The sequence below is a fragment of the Egretta garzetta genome, unplaced genomic scaffold (genome assembly GCF_000687185.1).
Source record: "Egretta garzetta isolate BGI_Z169 unplaced genomic scaffold, ASM68718v1 scaffold425, whole genome shotgun sequence".
Lineage (NCBI taxonomy): Eukaryota > Metazoa > Chordata > Aves > Pelecaniformes > Ardeidae > Egretta > Egretta garzetta.
Window position 1 is genome coordinate 2,603,467 of NW_009259796.1, and position 20,176 is coordinate 2,623,642.

The window sequence follows — 20,176 nt, forward strand, 5'->3', positions numbered from 1 at the left end:
GACTCTGCCAATGTGGAAAGAAAGGAGGAAGATGAGCCTTTTCTGTAGCTGCAATATATTTGTTTTAGGACCATACATAGCAGTGTTTCTAATCTGCCACTTTTCAGAGGTTTTTCTTATTTCATTGCAATTCATACTCCATCTTACAGGCAGCAAAGAGTTTCTGTTCTTGGTATAGCATTATGAATTTCTGTGGCCATGCGCAAAATGTTGTGATATGGGATTGCTTCTGAAAGGATAGCTCTATGTAGCAGGAGAGACTTTCTACACTCTTTGCTCATTAATTCAAATTTACTACACTTTGTGACTGTGTTGTTTCCCTTTCGGTACTTTACAAAGGATATTGAAAGGGATATTGAAATACTGTAGGTTGATAAGAAGCATTTTCAGGCTGTAAAATTACAGAGGTAATAGATAACATCTAAGTAGAAAGCACTTACCATAAATGATGGTTTATTGTTGGGGTTTTTTGTCGGATAGGTAGTTTAATGTATAATTTATGACACTTTCTTCAAGCTAGTTTTACTGCACAGCCTTGATTTTTCAACCATGGTATGAAACTTGACTGAATTCTGCTTCTGCTCTATGTTCACATTTTAACTCTTCAGAAACAGTTGACTTAACATATGCTTAACACACATAGCTTTTACACCAATTTCTGTCTCTTGTAAAATGATGGAGCAATTCTGGTACTCCTGTTTTAAGGTGCTCCATTGTCCCAAAGGGTATCCAGCTCAAATGGATGATTAACAGTTAACAACTGAAACCATCCCTCATCTAGAAGAAAATGTTGCAGGCAGTGGGTTACTTGGCTCTGTATATGGTGACTGTCATGATGACAACAGAACAACCAGAATTTGCAAAAGTACCCAAGCTACCACCTATGTCAACACTGTTCCTCATCTGATTGGAATGATTTTTGCTGTAGTAAAGCTCTGAGTTTACTGGGCCCAGGCTACAATGCTTCTAATCATCTAGTTGTGTAAACCAGTACATTCACTAGTTGTGTTGATTTAGTGGAAAGTATAGGTTATTCAGAAAAGCAAAATGCCAAATCCTGCTTTATTGCTTAGCTTTATTGCACTCATACTAAAAGGATTCTCTTGTCTCTGAGAACGTGGTGGTGTTTACTTTCCAGAAGCACACGATATGTGCTGTATGGGTTTGTTCTGTATCAGTACATGTTTTTTCTCTGCTTTCTTCCTGCATCAGTTAAGAAAGCTGTTTCTCAGCACTCTGTTGCAGAGGTGACAGAAGTTGTGCTGGGTTGTGATGCAGCCCCGCAGGCTAACCTAAGCAAGCCATTAATGCAAGCCATGGTGTGGTGGGATTCAAGATTAAAAGTTACTTCAATTTTCTAATCACTGGGAGGGCTACTTATAAGAGGGCTGTTTGCTGTGGCAAGTGGTAACACCGGGAACTATAAATAATAAGAATGTTTGATCTGACTGAGAGTTGAACTTTTGCCTTCCTAATGCAGCATGCAAAGCATATTAATACGCTGAAGGTTGTGATTGTGATTCCCTTAGCATGTGTATTTTCAGCTGCTTCTTAACACAGTGCAAGAGCATGCTATGCAGGGATGACTGGTTGGAGACTGCCTGCCTTGGTAAGGCATTTTATCTGTGATATGTCTTAATCTAGTCATCTTGCTTCCAAAGTGAAAATTTACTTCAAGGAGCTCAAAAAAATAATCCTCAAATATTTTCTATTCTTTGACTCTAATATAATCATTGCATTCACACTTTGCATTCACAAGTCCTTTAAAAGGACTTGATAATTATTTTTGCTGTTCAGACTTATCAAATCCTGAATATGGTTTGTGTAATCTACTGAAGTTCTTTCTGGTTGTCTTAAAATCCTCTTCCTAGCACAGTTGACCTGGTTAAAATATATAATAACTCACATTTTGTGGTTAACCAGGACAGAATTATAATAATTCCAGAGTCTATTAAGGGAAAAGGCTATGCTTTTATTACTTAAAGGTCAGTGAAGTCATTGACAGTGACATCTGTGTTACTGTATTGTGTTTTCAATCTTTAGATTTTCATATGAACAGATACTGGCACATTATGTATTGAAATTTTATCATGCACTAACTTGCTACCACCAGCTTTCTGCAGTTTGACTGCTTTTTCCCTTCAGCAGTGATTATACTGCTCCTTAATTTTGTCAGACAAAACGGTAGTAACCTTAGGCAATTGTGCTAAAATAACTTGTCAGCTACTCATTATTTTATTTTTAATATATTAAGAAATTAAATGCTTGAAAAGGCAATAGACTAAGGAGCTGAATCCCTCCATTTATTCATAGGATGGCTTCAGAAGAAACAGCAGCTGAGCAGGGTTCCTGTACTGCCCGGCAGTGTGCGGCTCTGAATGCCTGGGCCCTGAGGGCTGCAGTAGGCTGTAATGGCCCCGTGCAGCCCCCCATGGCCTCCCCCTGACCCTGCCTGTGGACCAAGATGCTATTTCAGCCCCCCTGGCTGGGGTGGGAAGGGCCCTGGCTGCGAGCCCTGGCCCTGCCACCCTGGGGACCCCCACTGCTCCTGGCTTTGGGGATCTGCCAGCCTGCCCTGCACCCTGACAAAGCCTACACTAAAAGTCAAGGGCTGACCTCGGGAAGAAATTAATTCCCTACGCCATGTTCACCACTGACCTGTCTGACAGAGGTAGTTCCAGTGCCACTGCTGCTCAGCGGGACCTGGGTGTCCCGAGCTGCATCTGAACAAGGCTGTAAATGGACATGTTGTCTTGGTACCTCTCCAATGCCCCAGTGCGAATTTCCAGTGAGAAGCTCTAAGTATTTTTCACATGTTTGGCCTAGAATAACCATTTCAGGCTGTGTTCACCCATCTCAGCCTCCGAAGTGCAGGACTGCCTCAGCCAGTCAGCAGGAGAGAAGGGAAGCATCTGCTTTCTTGGAGAAAATTTATCCTCATTTGTCATGGGACTTCAACCTCCATGAGAGGGAGGGAAGAGAGGAGAAGGGACTAAAAGCTGTGGTACCTGGTTGCCTGCTCTGAGGGGTTTAGTAGAAACCGTTGTTTGTAAGCTTCTTAGCTCATGCTCCATGACAGATATATTCTCGTACACGGCCAGAATAGCTGAAGTGCTGGAAGGTTCAGGAGTGTCTCCTGGTCCAGCTGGACCCCTGCAATGGTGACTCCTGTCATCATCCAGGCAGCACCTGACCATCCTGCCAAAGAGGCTTGATTCCCCAAGTAAGTGTTACCCTACCTCAAGGCCTTGATGAATTATTATTTTTTCTTTCAACAAACATTCTGCCCATGGGCATCTGCGCAACATGATACATGCACATGAAAAGACATCATCTCACTATCACATTGCAACTCCACTTAAGACATGTTCAGGAGAAAAAGCCAAGAGCTTGCTTCTGTGGCTGTGCAATACTCTGGAGAATGTGTCTTAATACCTTGGTCATTGTTTCCCATGTGAAAAATAGGGCCAACAGTGGTTTGGCCTATGAGAGGTTCTTGGCCTCGTTAAGTGTACTGCATCTCCTCCCTCCCTCTGGGAAGTTTGTTTCATGTTGAAGAGCAAACAATACCTTTCACTGAGGTATGCTTTATAGACTTAAAAGCATCATGCCTGTTCCACAGTATATTGCTTTCAGGTATTTTTTTTTTCCTCCAGGATTACTTTGGCTAGGAGAGTACCTTATTATTATTAACAGCCTTGAAAATGTGCATTTCAGGTAATTTTCACAGATCTCATTGACATTATTCTAATACATACTGCACTGTACTTCCACAAATGACATGCTGCCATCAGTAATGAATATGATAATCTTAGTAATTCTAAGAGAATAAATATCTCAACCTTTGAAATTCTCTTTATATAGCAAGTATGTGACAGTTAGTCTGCTGATTTAAACAAAAGATATGTTTCATCCCACATTATCTCTTGATAGATAACTGACCATTACTTTTCCTTGTTCTCTTTCATGGTTATTAACAGCTTGGACATATTTCTTGTAATATCTCTCTATAAATAATTCTAGGATCAGAGGTTTGTTTCTTTTATAAATTAAGCTATCCAGAAGTGATAGCTCATTTCTCCGTAACTAGAATCTGTCCCCTCTAGGGGCAATTTATCCTTGCAGCAGCTAAGCTTTAGGCATTATTTCTTTCAGAAACTTATATTAATCATCTTTGCCAGTTTCCCTCTCAGTCTTTCTCTTTTCACAATCTTCTGCTGCAGTCAGAACACCCACCAAGTTTTCCAAATATTTATACTGCTGGTTTTAGAGGAGGAAGGGTTATCTGAGAAATTGTTTTATTAAAACTTGATTGCTCAAACACCAACCATCAATGATTGCACACTGAAAACTCAAATCTGACTTCACTGTAGAGCAGGGGATGGCTGTTTTGTAAAGTCAATCTATACGACAGGTGTAGATACACATATATAATCATTATGGATTGTCCTCTGGGAGACACAGGTGCAATAAATGAAAATTAATTTGAAGCAAGATGGCAAAAAGTAGAGCTATTATTTTTGAGTTTTCCTTGCGCTGGCTATAAGGGAAGAAGTTAGCTTGGCAAGAATGTCTTTCCAAGCCTCTGTTGTGCCAACAGTTAAGCCTTGGTGCTAGTGATTAGAGTAAGTGAGACCTACATTTCAGAAACAACCCCTTCCGTTCTCATCTACTGTTCAAAGTGTAGCTATGATTCCTCAGATAACCGTGAAACAGATGGACTCTATGAGGGCCGATTGGCATAGCTGCCACATTCTACTTTGCCAAAGTTATAAAGGCAACACTATGCAGAGATGAGGAACTCATAGTAAGGGTGGGAATATACAGACTGTAAAGCTGACGTTCTGGGTGAGGAGACATTACAGGCTGACACACCCATTTTAGATAGATGTTTGGGGTTCCTTTTACATCAAACAATTAAGATGCGTCTTAGGAAATTTAGTGCTGTCCTTGTACCTATAATTCACGCTGATGGAATAGTTGCAGTTCATGTGCTTGACGGAAGTCCTTTACAGACTATTTTAAATATTATTGAGCTAGGTGTTGCTGGCAGTTGCATTATTTCTTTTATATTGATTAAGAAATTTAATCAAATGGATTTTTTATGGCTTCAAACAGTCTAAATGATTCATACGCTGCATCTTTAACATGCCATCTCAACAAATGGGTATTCTATTGTGTTAGAGCTATAAAAGGGTATTCTTGGTTTTATTGCTATGTGCATTGTTGAAGAAAAGAGCATGAGAAATTCACAAGTGTCTGTGAAAGTATTTTTTTTTTTTGGTGTTCTGTGTATTATTTCATCAAACTTTATTCTCCTGATACTGGTGATTGATGAACAGCAAAGAGGAGAATTTCCTGTGACGAGTCTATGCTGTAATTTAATAAAAGAAGAAAATTTAACAATGCTGCACCTCAGCATATATAACCTTTAGTTTAGAAAAGTTATCTGGAATCCCATGGGAAACGAGTGAGGTTGACATAGATTAGTTATTATAAGACTGCTTAGGGTCAATCTTATGTCCATGTAGGTTCTAAATTATATATATGCATTTATATATACAGAGAGAAACTTATATATACTTCTATACATATATAAAAACTGAGAATTTTAAAATTTGATATTATTGACTTCCAACAACTGTTTAGCTTGCAGAGTAGAATTATTTCTTCTCATCTTAATGACTGGGGAAATGGACCAAAATGGAGCTCTGAGATTTTAATGTGACATGAACTCCCACTCCAGTCCATCATCAAATGTGCCTAAAAATGTCTATCAGTAATGGCTGGATCTACCCATAAAAACCTTCAGTGTAAGAAATTCTACAAACTTTATAGACTATATATTCCATTACTTACCTCTGTGTACTTTGAGAAGGCTTTTTCTGATGTCTGTCATGTACCTTTCTTGCTGCAACCTAAACCTTGTTGCTATTTTTCTTATCAGTGGTAGAGAACTCATTTTCCCCTTCCATTTTGCTGAAAGGGTATTTGAAGACTGTTATCCTGTGTCCCTTCAATCTTCTTTTTGCTAGACTAAAATGATGATACCTGCTAATACTTCCTCTGCCTTCTTACTCACTCTGCAATAGAGAATTTTTTCCATGATTACACAAGCTACCAGTTCTGCATCCTGCAGTGTCTCACAAAGTGGTTTGTGTACCTCATCAATATTATCAGTTGATGGATGTTAGGTTTGGTGTATAGTCCCCATTTATTATATTGCTTTTTCTTTTACTTTCTTTTTTTTTCCTGGCATGAATCGTTTTCTCATTTGATTTTATTTGTTGCTGCATATTCTGGATTGTTTAATCTAATGCTAGAAACTGTTCTCCTAAAATGACTTCTTAGACTTCATTATCTGGGATTGGGTATTTTAATTCTGTATTTGTTAAACTTGTATGATGTCAACAAGCTGCTTCTTTCAGCTGTGATATATGAATGCTTTTTGTGGCTGATATATCTCAGACTAAAATGAACTTGATTTCTTAATTTCATTCACTTTCTCTCCTAATCCCATGTTTTTTTTCCCAATGCATCTAATTTTCTTATCTATCCCTTTCCAAAATACATATTTTTCTTTATAAATATTTTCCATGACCACAAACTCACAATTTTTTTCTTGATCTGGACTAAATTATTCTTGATGAGATCTTTATTTGGTTGATTTCTTCATAGAGAAAAAAATCTCACATATGCTCCCTAAAACCATTAAACCTGAAAGACGTAGCTTGTTCTATATGACTATTTCCCTTTAATGTTCTAACAGCAGCACACTTCCAGTTTTGCAATCAGAATGTAAGTGCTTCTGTATGAGTCCAAATGTAGGTGGAGAGGCTTTTTTTTTTTTGCTGGTTGGCTGATGATAGAATAGACCATAGATCAGCATCTGAAAATAGGTCTTCATTTTTCTTTTGTCATGCTAATTGTTATGGTTTCTGACTCCCTAGAAAATGAAAGGTAGAAACGCCACTGCTTTGAAATGAATCCACTCTGATTTAGTATTATATTGCTGTGTCTGTTTAAACAGATAGAACATTACTTGTGCACTGGTTTTGGAGGAGCTGCAAGTACTGGTTTTGTCTGATTATTTTTTCCCCTGTCCCTGATAGAATAGTCTCTTAAGAAGAGAGATTGGTATACTCTACCCGATTTGCAGATCCAGACATTACCTTCTGTCTTCAGGCTTTGAAGGGTAATGACAAAGAAGTGTTTATAAATCTTGTATTAATTTAAGATATTTAGTCTTCTGTCTCTTAGATGGATATACTTTGGCACTTTAATTAACTGCTTGTTAATTCTAGACTTGCACATAGTTCTGTGCAGAGGCTCTAAATAAGATATGCCCATACCGAGACTATATTAGCTGGCATATTTTAGCAGTAAATGGATACCAACTTTATGTTTTATGCATCCCATATATCATTTGGTTTGTGATTCAAAACACACAAGACATGTTTCCAGGGTTTCATGCACTGTAAATAAATGTAAAACAAACTCCTTGCACAAAAGTGCTATGAAGCAATCAGCACCAGGAAGGCTAAGAAGCTAAATGGTACTTGGAAGACTGTAATTAATATTAATCTCTTGCATGCCAGAACAAGTGATTAAACTACTCCACCTCTTTTGCTTGATATGCAAATCTGGCTGAATGGCAACATTGTATGATAAACACACTACTATAGCAGCCACTGGTTGAATTTTAAATATCATATGTAGCAAGAGGGGAAGTACCTAAAAAAGAGTGTGCACAGTTGAAGAATTTCAGCAGCTTTCATTGATAGTAGGAAAGGGAAGAACAGAGATGATAATTTTTTTGTGTGAATTTGTTCAGGTAGAAAAGTGACCTCCAGTACTCTCTTTTCCAGCATATGTTTTTCCTCAAACTCAGAAAGCCAACACACAAAGCTCCCTGGTAAATATGACTGGACAGTTATCCAAGTGACTACTGAGAACTGTATGTTCCAGACTTCTCGCTGCTCTCAGTGTGTCTCCAAAATGCTAATCCTATTGTTCGGTTAAAAAAACTATTCTCCTCAAGTAACTGTTGGTCACTTTTCTCCTCTGTTGCTTCTGGCAAACTCTATTCTTCTATCAGCACTGGAAAAAAGTTAGGTCACACTGTAGTTTACTGCCTGCTGAGGAGTTCATTCTCCAAATATTCAGATTGCTGTAGAATTAACTTAAATTCAGATTTTTTTCATAGTCAGATGCTCTTCTTCCATGTTTATAGTCAAGATTGATACTTCAGTCCAGGTCTTTCTAGTTCAAGGCTTTAAGTTTCTTATTTGGCCAGCTGATTTCCTTCTGGTTGCAGATTCAGAATCATCTGAGACAAAGGCAAGATCACTTTACCTGTTGCAGTCCTGATTCAAACCCTGGCCAAAGGAGACAAACTTCTGTGACGGTATTTTTTTCTAACTGTGAGAATGACACAGAAATGAAGTGCACTTTAGTTAAATTCAATTTGTTTTTTAAACAGAATCAAATTTCTCATTATACATACTGACTAATAAGGCTTATTTGTAATGAAACATAAATACGTTAAGCAATTATAGAACTTGATAGCAATACTCTGTATTGAATTTTTAAGTGTCAGCATTGCAATTAATTTAACAAGATTAATACAATTTATTTTGCTTCCTTGGTAGCTGAGAATTGTGGTTTGTGGTGACATGAAGCTCTTAATTTTCTTGACGGCTTTTTGGATTCAGTTGTTATTTCAGTTACAACCTCACATTTTACTCCTTAGTTTAGGTCTTTATAACTTCTGCTAGGTATTACAAAAGACTACCAAAGCCCTAGCTTTGATGGTCTGTGTATGACTATTAAATACATGTCAATGGAATGCAATGTCAGAACTTTTCCAGCACAGCAGAGAACCAAGAAAATGGCAAATCACCTGTATTTTTTAATTATCTCTTTTATTCACAGAACACCACTTTACACCTAAAGGCTGGAATTATCAGAAGTCAGCATTGGTTTAAGTCTCCTTTTTTTTTTTTCTTTTTGGCCTGTATTAATGACTTGAAGGATGTTTCTGCATCTTCCATGCTGTTTCCAGAAGCTTGGCAGTCAGCTCACTCTACTGGAAGGTTAGGTCTGTCTAGTCTCCGATAATAACATTATTTCAGACCTATTTTGACCCAAAGGGACATTTGTTCAATACTGTCTTCTGTTGGCTAATACAGAGGAGAAAAAAGCAGAATTTCTGTTCCAGGCAGCTCTACTGGTGTGCTTGCAAGCCTGTTGCAAAATTAACAGTTATAATTTCGAATGCACAGGAGAGGAGCATTTGAATAGAAGGTTTCAAGCTAATTTTCCATTTTGTCGTTATTGTTATCATTTCAAGATGAGTTGAGTGCTGTTATAGTTGATTTGGACCCCGACTTATGGTATGATGGCCATGGATGAGGCTCCCCTGTGAAGATGTGACTTGACCCTTTAATTAAGCTTTCTACATGTCACACTTAAATCAGCAAATTTTTATTCCCACCCATCCCAGTTGATAGGGCAACTTTTTTTTTTCTTTTCAATGTCTTTGTTTACAATTATGTTTTTCTTGCTTTAAGACAGCTGGGTGAGATGAAGCCCATCTAACCCATCTACTTATGCAGTTTGGACGTTGTTGTTTCCTTTGTTCCAAGGTGGGGTTTTTTACTAATTTTTTTCTTTTGTGTTGGGTTTTTTGAGCCTTGTGGTATATCCATAATGATAGGGATATCTGGTTGATTTTCCTGGTACAAATACAATGTAAAAGAAGTAAAAAAGGAACAAAACAACAAGCAAAGCACAAGCGGTGAGAGTCTGACTGCTAAATTTACATATAGAGCTATGATGCTAGCCGTTTCTTTTGAACGACCTTCTCAGGCAAACTTCTGGAAAAAAAAATTATTTTATTTTTAACAGCAAACCCTCAGGTGCTAGAAATGTTCACACTGTTCTAGTGATATAATAATCCTTCCCGTATTAAAACAGAAAAAAAACCCCACCAGCCCATAAAATAATCACCTGAAAATAACTGATAAGATATATTTCCTGGTTTTTATTTCATTTCTAGTAGTTGTGCATTACAGGGCTGATCAGCATGTAGTTTTCTAAAGGTGTTGAAAAATGGAAGGACAAACCAGTGTATTCATCTCCCTTCACCTTTTACAGATTTCCTATTTGTTATTCTAGGCAAACTTTTCGAAACTGGGAACCTCTGCTTAGCTACTTGTGAAAGCACTGAGTTGAATTTGCTTGCCTCCATGCTGAGTTCTTACTTAATTTTCTCTTCTTGGCTTAAAGTGCTGGAAGAGCTGTGCCATTATTCCTAAAAAGGGGTGGTCAGACTGACTGGGTATAAGTGAGAAGATTCCCTAGCATTTTCCTGGCCTTTTCCAGTCATAGCAATCAAAATCTCAAGAACTAGTTTTGTTGCTGATGCTGCATGGTTTTAGCCATGTTTTAGCAGTGTTCTGCATTTGTAGCATCAAGATCCATTGTGGTTCAGAAACAGAGGAGAGGGTGTTCCAAGTTACAGTTAGATGGTTTTTCCACCAATCGAAAAATGGCCCACAGCAAACCTAGGGCCTGAATCCTCCCTCTAGTTAGTTGGGTTCCCAAGGGGCCTGGTACTGGTTCAAATCAGATGCTGGCTTAAATCTAGTGATCTGTTGGCAGATTAGGAACGCATTATGGATTTATACTTTTAAGCTAGAAAGAATGTACTGTACCACCAACTTTGAATAATGCGTGTTCTTGGGTTTGGGTTTTGGGCTTTTTTCTCCTCCTGTGAATCTACACGGAATACAGAGCTCCCAACAGCAGATGGAAAATCAGTGATGATGGAACTCTAATTAAGAATCTAGCTGCCTCACCAGTGAGTGTAAAGAAGATGTTAGTTCTGCACACATTTTATAATAATTGTTCTTTCCCCTTTCATTTTTCCTTCACATCACTCTGTTGCCTAATTTGAAAGAGGTGGCGTTTCTAACAAAATCCTTGTGGAAGGCAGATTTCTTCCATCATCCTGACCAAGCTTTTCATATATGCTGCTGGAAAATGTTGGCCAGGATTTTATTTTTCCCTTTTCTGTCTAGCTTCTTAAGTAATAACCTATACCATCTGGCAATAGAATTTATCCAGCATATTTCAATAATCATATGAGTGTTTTTCCATTACATTTGGTCTCATTTGCACTTATATTAACCAATGAAATTCATATTTTTTTTTCTGTTTATGTTCAAGAGTGTTTCTTCATTTCTTACAGAGTTTTTGACCTTAAATCTTTATTCCGAAGATACCAAGCAAAACACTTGATATGCAAATGTGAAATTCTACTAGTTAATATGGAATTGTCTGTAATGTTAAAGTCTTTGTTTCTTCCAGATGTCAAGTTTCTTCCTGGTTGATAGATGGGATGATCCCTATGCTTTGGGAGTAATTCCCATTTTAAAAACAACCTATTGTCCCAGAAATGCTTGACTGGTGTATAACTCTTTTCTTCTTGACATTTTTCTGTGCTGTTGGTAGGCTACAGCGTTTTTTGGCCTCAACAACTTTGTATGGGGCCTCCTACGGTTTGGGGGTTTTTTGTGGGTTTTGTTGCTTTGCACTTTTTGTGTGCATGTTTCATTTCTTTGTGTTTATCTCCATTTGTCTATCTGACTGTGCATTCAGCTGTCCCAGTTTCTGTAAGACTGATTTTCCTGAAAAGCTTTCTGCAAAATATAATGTCAGATATTTCCTTCTCTCTGATTATCCCTAAGAGATTCCTTCTTTGTTCATGCCATTTGAGTCAATTTTCCTCCTTTTGTTATTACTTATTTGGGACTGTTAAAAGTATTGAAATTACAGTTTTATCATCTTTTTTCTGGCTTTGGACTTAAGTATTGAATGTATTTGTTGGTGGTGATAGTAGTAAAATCTCCGCAGACACAAAGGAATAACCTTTTTCCTTTGCTGTGCAGAATGATAGATGGTAGATGCATGTCACAACCTTTTTATCTGAGAAGCGTTTAATCTCTTATGAGTCTTTATGAACTTTGCTTAGCGAAGAAAATGTGTATGTCAGTTATAGTTCAACTTCACTCTGAACTGCTTTTTGGGGGTTATTATTAAGCAGAGATATTATCAAAGGGTGGGATTGGAAGCACTATAAGAAGTAGAGATTGCATTTAGCTTTTTTCTTATTTTATGTATTTATTTTTATAGATTCTCATGTACATATTTGTAACTGGTACAAATAGGGACATAACACCTGAAGTACAGGTGTGTAGCCCTTTTAAAATAAATCTTTGTTTTGGAGTCATTACTCCTGGCATACAAAGGAGGAAATCATACTCTCATAAAGGCATCTTCTACAATGTCTTGACACAGGTGCATTCGCAATAAGTGCTTTTATTATTTCATCAACTTTGAGTATGAAAAAAAAAATCACAAATAGAATTAAAATCTTAGAGGCTAATCCCATAAAAACCTCGCTTGAAGTAGCATGATGCATGCTTACATAGGTGTCTGCAATTTTACAGTAAAGAGAGAAAAACATTCTGGAAGGTCACACTTCAATTTTAGAGTGTTTGCAACAAATTTTTTCCATTTTGATATTTTTCAGTATTTTTAATCAACATTTCTATGAATTGAAAACTCATTTAATGTAAAAAAAGTCACAAGTTTTCAGTTTTTACAAATATTGCATATTTGATATCACAGCTCTCAAACCTTCTTGGGAAATGAAATTAAGTCTGGTTTTATAGTTTATAGCATGGCAGTAAATTTTTAGGGAATACTTAAATTTTGAAAGATTATTCCCTTTAAAGTATCTCCCTGTTTTCAATATTTTTATCAATCCTACTTGACAATTACTGGCACAATATGAACAGTTTAATTCTGGCTTGAGAGAATTCTTCCCTGGGAAATTTTATTTGGTGTAATATACTCATGATATTTGGACAAGAATAACATGAATAGAGTTTAATTTTTGAATCCAAACTTAAGACAGACTGGATTTGATGTGTTCATTTATTTTATTATTTAATAATATTCTCTTTTGGTTTTTGCCAAGGCCTAAGATTAACTGACCATCTGTCTATTTTACTACAAAGTAATATCTGCTACTCATTATTGGCAGTTAATTTGTGGCAGAAATTCAGAGAATGTGGTCTGGTGTTCTGATTTATTCAGTGATGTTCACAGGAACCTAGCAAATCCAATCAGAGAATTAAAAGATACTTAGCTGAAGAAAGGTGTCATGAAAAATATTCACAACTGTCACTATTTAAAAATATGGCAATGGTCTGCTTCCGTGTCATGCCACTTGGCCACATTTACTCTGAATAGCTCAAACTTTTATTAGCTATTTCCAGCAGGAAGATGTAGCATCCCTGGGCAAAAGTCTAGAATATTTATGCCTGTGTGAGTGATCTTGTGCCTGTGCAGTGCAGTAAAAATATGAAGAGATTCTACTCCCATGCGCTACATATTATAGACTCACATCCACTTTTGCATTATGTCATAAAGTCATAAATATGTCATAAAATTGCCATAAAAGTGTGCTTAGAAGCAAAAGGATAACTGGAGATAATCAGCTGTTCTCTGCTTAACTTCCCAAATCTGACAAGTTATTTAAATTCTTGTTTCCTCCAAGGTTTTTGGAATATTTGTAGATGGAAAAACACATCTATTCCAACAGAATCCATCGTCTGAATTTTACTGCTCTTGCGGTTTGTGCAACTTCTTTAGACCTTCCTTCTGTTTATTCTCATTCCATGTTTGTTGGTGTACTTAGATGAGCTGTAGATGTCCTTATCGGGGCAATTTTCATCCTAATTCTTTTTCAGTTAAGATTATGATCTTATGTTCAACAAAGTTCTTCACAAAGCTGCTGCCAGTAATTGGTCCTCGATCCTTCTTTTGTCCTTTATGTGTTAGTTCCTCAACCTTTTTGCCATTACTTTGGAGTTTAAAGTGAACCCAGAGCTACTGTATAACTACTGCACTTCTTCCTGCCTGACAATTATTTTTGCAATTCTTTCAGGGAAATGAGTAAGGGTTTCCTCTGCTGTTCCTTTGTGTTAACCAGCATGCCAAATTGTAGTAACTGGAGCTGCCTATTTCTAACGAAACAGCATCTTTAGAGCAGCTGAAGGTACATTGTGCTGCAGACTGTGGTGTATATTTAAGAATACCTGTGTTAAATTCAAATATAATGACATAAAGACTAGAAGCATCTATGTAGCTCCACTTAGCCTAATTTTCTCTTGGGGAGATTCTTACTTTCTGAACAAGACATTATAATTTTTGCTGCTAATTGAGTAGTTCATTCTCCTAATGTACGGGAATGTTCTTTCAAGTTGCTTGCATGGCTGTTCTCAGCGTTAGCACCCTTCTCTGGGGTGTAAACCAGTTAGCACTAATATCCAAAGCTGTCATGGTTAGACTACTTTCTGTACACTCATGCTAGACTTATAGAGCTTGCGTAGATGCTTTGAACTGACAGAGCAGCAGATGGATTCTAATCCTGCAAGTCTGGGGAAAGAATTTCCCCATGGGATAAGTAGGGCAATTACTTATATTATAGCCATGAGCAGGTCAAAAGCTTATGGGTAAGAATCAGAGAGAGAGGCAACAAAGGGAACCTGGTGGTTGGTGTCTACTACAGGCCGCCAGATCAAGAGGAGCCGACTGACGAAGCGTTCTTCCTCCAACTCCGGGAGGCTTTGCGCTCTCAGGCTCTCATCCTCCTGGGGGACTTCAACCACCCCAACATCTGCTGGAAAACCAACATGGCAAGCTGTAGGCAATCCAGCAGGTTTCTCAAATGCATCGAGGACACCTTCTTAAGCCAGGTAATAGACACCCCTACCCAAGGGGATGCGATACTGGACCTGGTGGTCACCAAAGCAAGCGAGCTCGTCGGAGATGTCCAGATCGGAGGCAGCCTGGGCTGCAGTGATCATGCGCTGGTAGAGCTCACGCTCCTGAGGGAAATGGGAAGAACAAAGAGTACAGTCAGGACTCTGAATTTTAGAGAAGCAAACTTCCAGCTCCTCAAGGAGATAGTCAGAAGGACTCCCAGGGAAATGGTCCTCAGGGACAGGAGAGCAGAACAGAGCTGGCAGATCTTTAAGGATGTGATCCACAGAGCGCAAGAGCTCTCGATCCCTAGGTGTAAGAAATCGGGCAAAGAAGGGAAGAGACCGGCGTGGTTGAGACAAGAGATGCTTGTCAAACTAAGGAGGAAGAGGGAACTGCACAGGCAGTGGAAGCAGGGACAGGCATCCTGGGAAGAGTACAGGGACTTCTATGGAAAGCAATTTTTCCCTTCTGCCATGTCAGAGATACAAAAGTATCTCTGGCAAAAAACATACTCACTGGCTGGTCCAAGGTGTCTGTGGAAGAGGGCTTAGTTCTGCAAGTTCTCTGTGGGAAATGGAGCTCATCGTAGGCAAAGATTGCTCCAACTTTGCAGCTTGACAAATCTCTGGGTAGCAAATGCGTTTAAGTGCATGTTTTCACAATACTTGGTGCAATACTATCCCAGGCTTGGTTCTTAGCTTTGATGGAACAAAAGTATTGGATGAAAACAATAACTGAGCAGCAAACAGGTAAACAAAATTATCATCTCCCCCAGTACAATTTGAGGTATTTATTCTATCATCTGATGCTTTTATTATCTTTAAGATTATCTTTTCTTTCCCTTCTCATTCACAGAAGTTATCAGCAGATTGGGTTTTTGGGTCATTATTTACCTTCCAGAACAGAAAAAGATAAGCAGAGAAGCTTGAACTACATAAAAATGAGAAGAGGGTTTACTGTGTTTTGGCCCTGACAAAAGCATATGGACTTGAAAAATTAAGCTTAGGATGCAGATGAAGCAACAAAGCTGAAAATAAGTTGTCCTTTGCTATTTGCAATTTAGACCCTGAGAACTAAATAAATAACCTCCAGGTAAATCCCAATAAATCTAGCTGCATCTTAATAGATCCAAAAGAAAAACAAATTGCTGCAGTGGAGGCACCTCTTCTCTAAACCTAACACTTGTGTGGTTCACACTGCCTTTACTGTATGCAGAATCCATATATAATGGTTTTCTCCCAAGCCTATATTCATTTAAAGGCATTTGCTGAATTATGCCACCCTCCAGTTTCCAGAAGAACAGGCTGAAGCATGTCTCAAACTTGTTTCATATCACCTTAGCTCAATAGTTTTTTAAAACTAGAGCTTCTTTTTCACCATCTTGCTTGCTACTATTCAGGTGCTATTCCACAGAGTGTCAAGATTAGAGAGCCTGTATTTCATTAAGCTGTCATTTAACATCACAGTTTATTAGCATAATTTCCCTCTCTACAGTGAAAACTTAATCTGATTGGATTTGCTTTGCCTTGTATTATTTTAACAGGAGCTTCCTTTCTGCAATATGCTGCTGTGTTGGTGGTGAAAGTAGCTTTTGTATGAGATACAAAACCTGTACCTTGAATACTGAGGATTAAAGCTTTCATACATGCCTTCTATATAAGAAAGGGTGCCAAACTGCAGCCACAGTCATAGCATCCTGTCTGTATTTTAAATGGAGATCTAAACTTGTCTTTTGCTCAGAATATTAATTAAGCACATCAAAATAAGTAAAAATTAAGCCATGTCATTTTGCTTTTAATACGGAATTAATTATTCCAACTCAGCAAGGTACTTAGGTATGTCTACTTAAGGCAAAGGACTTTCAGTGTTTGACTGGTCCTTTTGCCCTTCATTGAGTAAGTAATGTGGTTGAAATTAGTTCCATACCATGATCTGCTGACACTGTGTGATACAATTCATTAAAGAAAGGAAGCCTTTTAATTTTAGCATAAGTAAGAGGTAAAATCTGGTCATGTGTTCTACACGGGACATCATGCAGATGTGTCCTGTTTAGATAGTCATCTCTGAATGAAAGAGCTATACATGTAGATAAAGTGGAGTTCATGTAAAAGGCTGATTCCTGTCCCACTGGATCTGAGGTAAGAATACACATCCATGTTTGCCATCTCATAGGTACAGAGGGAGACAGTATCTATTTCTCCCTACGTCATGAGTCCAGACAACTAGCTTAGATACACTCTTGACTTGGAGACAAAGTCCAATTAGATGAAGCCTTTGAGACTTCCAGATGAAAGCTTCTGTTAAGAAGTACATGATTATTAAGCTGGTTGGACAAATCTGAAGATTTTCCAGCAACATTTAGTAGATTTTCTGTAGCGTTTGTACATTTTGCACTTGCTTTTTTGCTTCTGTTAACATAAACTTCAGTCACAAACACTCAGAAAAAGCAGTGGTTGGGCTTCCCCACTTGACTGTTTGACAAAAAATAAAGCAAATTTCAGTTACTCAATCATGGATACTTGAAACATTATTAGAAAGGGTACTAGAAACTGAGACACTGAAACTTTCACATGTGAGCAAGCCATAGGAAGCAATCAGGTTCACATGTTGGATGCCAGGTTTCAAATAGCTAGAGAGTAGGGGACACTTACACAAAATAAAAATGTCAACTGATTTTTTTCTATTCTTGTTTGGAAAAGGATAAGCAAAAAATAACTCACAATTATTTGACTGGTTGTCTATCAGATCCATTACCAGCTAAGTAAAAACAAAAATAAAAAATTTTTCCTTCAGAAAAATAAATGATGATGTATGAAAACAGATAAAGTCCGGAGAAGAAACTTAAAACGATCTTATCAAAATCTGAGTCTAATAGCAAAGAATAAGTAAGAACATGATTATCTCTCTTGTGGACTTTTACAATAATGAGCACATTGTTCTAATCAAATATAAAGAAATTAATATTTAATTACAACATGCTTAAAATATGCACATTTTTCTACTTGGTAACAATGGGTTTTATTATTAGGTGGAAAATATGTGCTTTATGATGGTCTTCACCATAATCATTGGATTATTTCAAGGGGCTGGCACATGTAAATGATGAGTTTGGTAACTGCCTTAATTTCATTTCACAAACCTAGGTTTTCTCTTTTTTTTTTATTCTTTTAGATGTGCAGAAAGATTTTTTTTTAAATGGCACAGTACCTTCCTACACTATTTTTTCCTCATTGCTTTAAAAATATGTAGCTTTTAAAATTGTACCTAAGGGCACAGAGAGGTAGCCAGCCAAACCTTCCCATGGGAGAGGATACAGTACTAGCCATGGGAATGAGACTGGAACAGATATTCTCTTCATCTAACATCCACCTATATGGCAACCCCAAGGCTTGAAGGGAAATCCCCAAGGAAATCTTCTTCAGAAGCTGCATGGTGGATCAGATCCTAAACTGTAAGTTATTATGTGTGAGCAGACACAAGGCAGATCAGTCACACCTCCTTTTATACTGGTTTTGAATCTGTTTGAAGCAGGTAACAAGGTTTACAGAGTTGGTGTGTTCATCCTACAAGGTTTCTGGCTCAAAATGTGCTTTTGCTCAGGATTTTGGTGAAGAGAATGTATGCATTGACGTGTTTATGATCAGTCTCAAAAGACTAATAAAATGCACATCCCTCACATGGAGATGCTGAGTGAATAAATGCTGTAATGTTTGCCAAGTGCTCCAAGAAGATTTCTCAAATTATCATTATTACAAGGAAATAACTTCGGCTTCAAAGCCCCTGTACCATCAGAGTAACATGTATGAGCACATGGGTGAAGATGAGGGCTGCTAGATTCCTGACTGTTCCAGTCCCTAATCTGATTACTGAGCCTTGTATTTCTTCTCAAGATTTAGTCCTGTTCCCCTGTGCACTAGAGAAAGGCTTTGTGTCTTTGGAATAGACACAACTGCTTATTCCGTGGAAGAGGATGCCAGTTAGGGGGATTACTGGTTTTAGTTCATCTTCCTTCCTGTTGGATTTCATACAGGGACATAGACTGGACATATTCAATGGGTGGGATGACATTACTTATTCTGTCTGTCCCCTCCTTCAGGAGTAGGTTGTAAAACTATCTTCCAGTGCTCTGGAAATGGTACTCTTAGACTTCTTAAATTATCCTGGCAGCTGGTTGAGACCTTTGGCATTTGTTCTTGAGATATTTTTGGTCTCCAGCAGATGGAAGCAATTCCCTGTTTGCAGAACTGGCAAGAGTGCTCTCTGAGGGTGTTCCGAAATGAAGGATTTGCCTGAAGCTGCTATATAGGCACCAACTTTTGTTTAAAAAACCCCCACACTGTAAAAAGATGTTTTCACATAATTGGTAGCAAAATATTGTTTTTTTTCTTTAGAAGTGTACTTTTTTTCCTGTTGACATCTCAGTTTGAAGAGCAGTTTTACTCTGACAAAGCATTGCACAGATTTCTTAAAACAACCCAAATTATTTGTTTCATTTTCGAGATCTATCTTCCATAACTATGAGATCTGCCTTCTCAGGTTTTATTAAGAAATGTGTTAAGATGATGTGTATAGATGTGAGTTCTTCTCAGACTCCCTGCTAGTATTTAAATTTCTCACAATATGTTGACCCTGTAGAAATGTTTTAGCACTGCAGAAATACAATAAGGGCTTGCTTGAGATAAGTAAATTATCTTGTACATGGGCTGATGCAGAAGATATCCTATCACAGCAAAAGCTCTAGTATTCTATTGTCCTTCTTAACAGTTAAAAAAAAGAAAATACAGATACTTATTTTTTGCTTTGTTAGAATGCTGATGTAGTTATTTACTGCTTTTGGTGGGGTGACCATGAGTGGAGGATTAAGCTATCATATCAATATAAGGTGATAATGAGCATTAACATAGACGCATTAAGCTGTGTTAAGAATCACCCTTTAATGTATTTATTAACTAAAATAATAAAGATGTGTTAAGAATTAGCTGATAAAATAAAAGGCATGTTTTTACAGGGAAGTTTCTTGATTCTGCCAGGCTGCATTTTAGCAAGGGAGAATGTTAAATCTTGATTTCTGTAAACCTGTGACTCTTAATAGTTCTAGCTTCATTTGTATCACAGTGTAGTTGGCTTGTGCCCTGCTTTTCCTGCTGGAAGGACTCCTGTGCTGAAAAATAGGTCCTGTGATGCACCACTGCCACCCCTTAACTGGCTCACCAAGTTTGTCGTGGAGTTAGGTGACCACGTGGCATCCATGGGGGATGTGCAGTGTCACAGTGGGAAGGGGGGGAGAAAAGCATGTGCAGAACTGGGGCATAAAGCAAAGAAACTACAACTCACA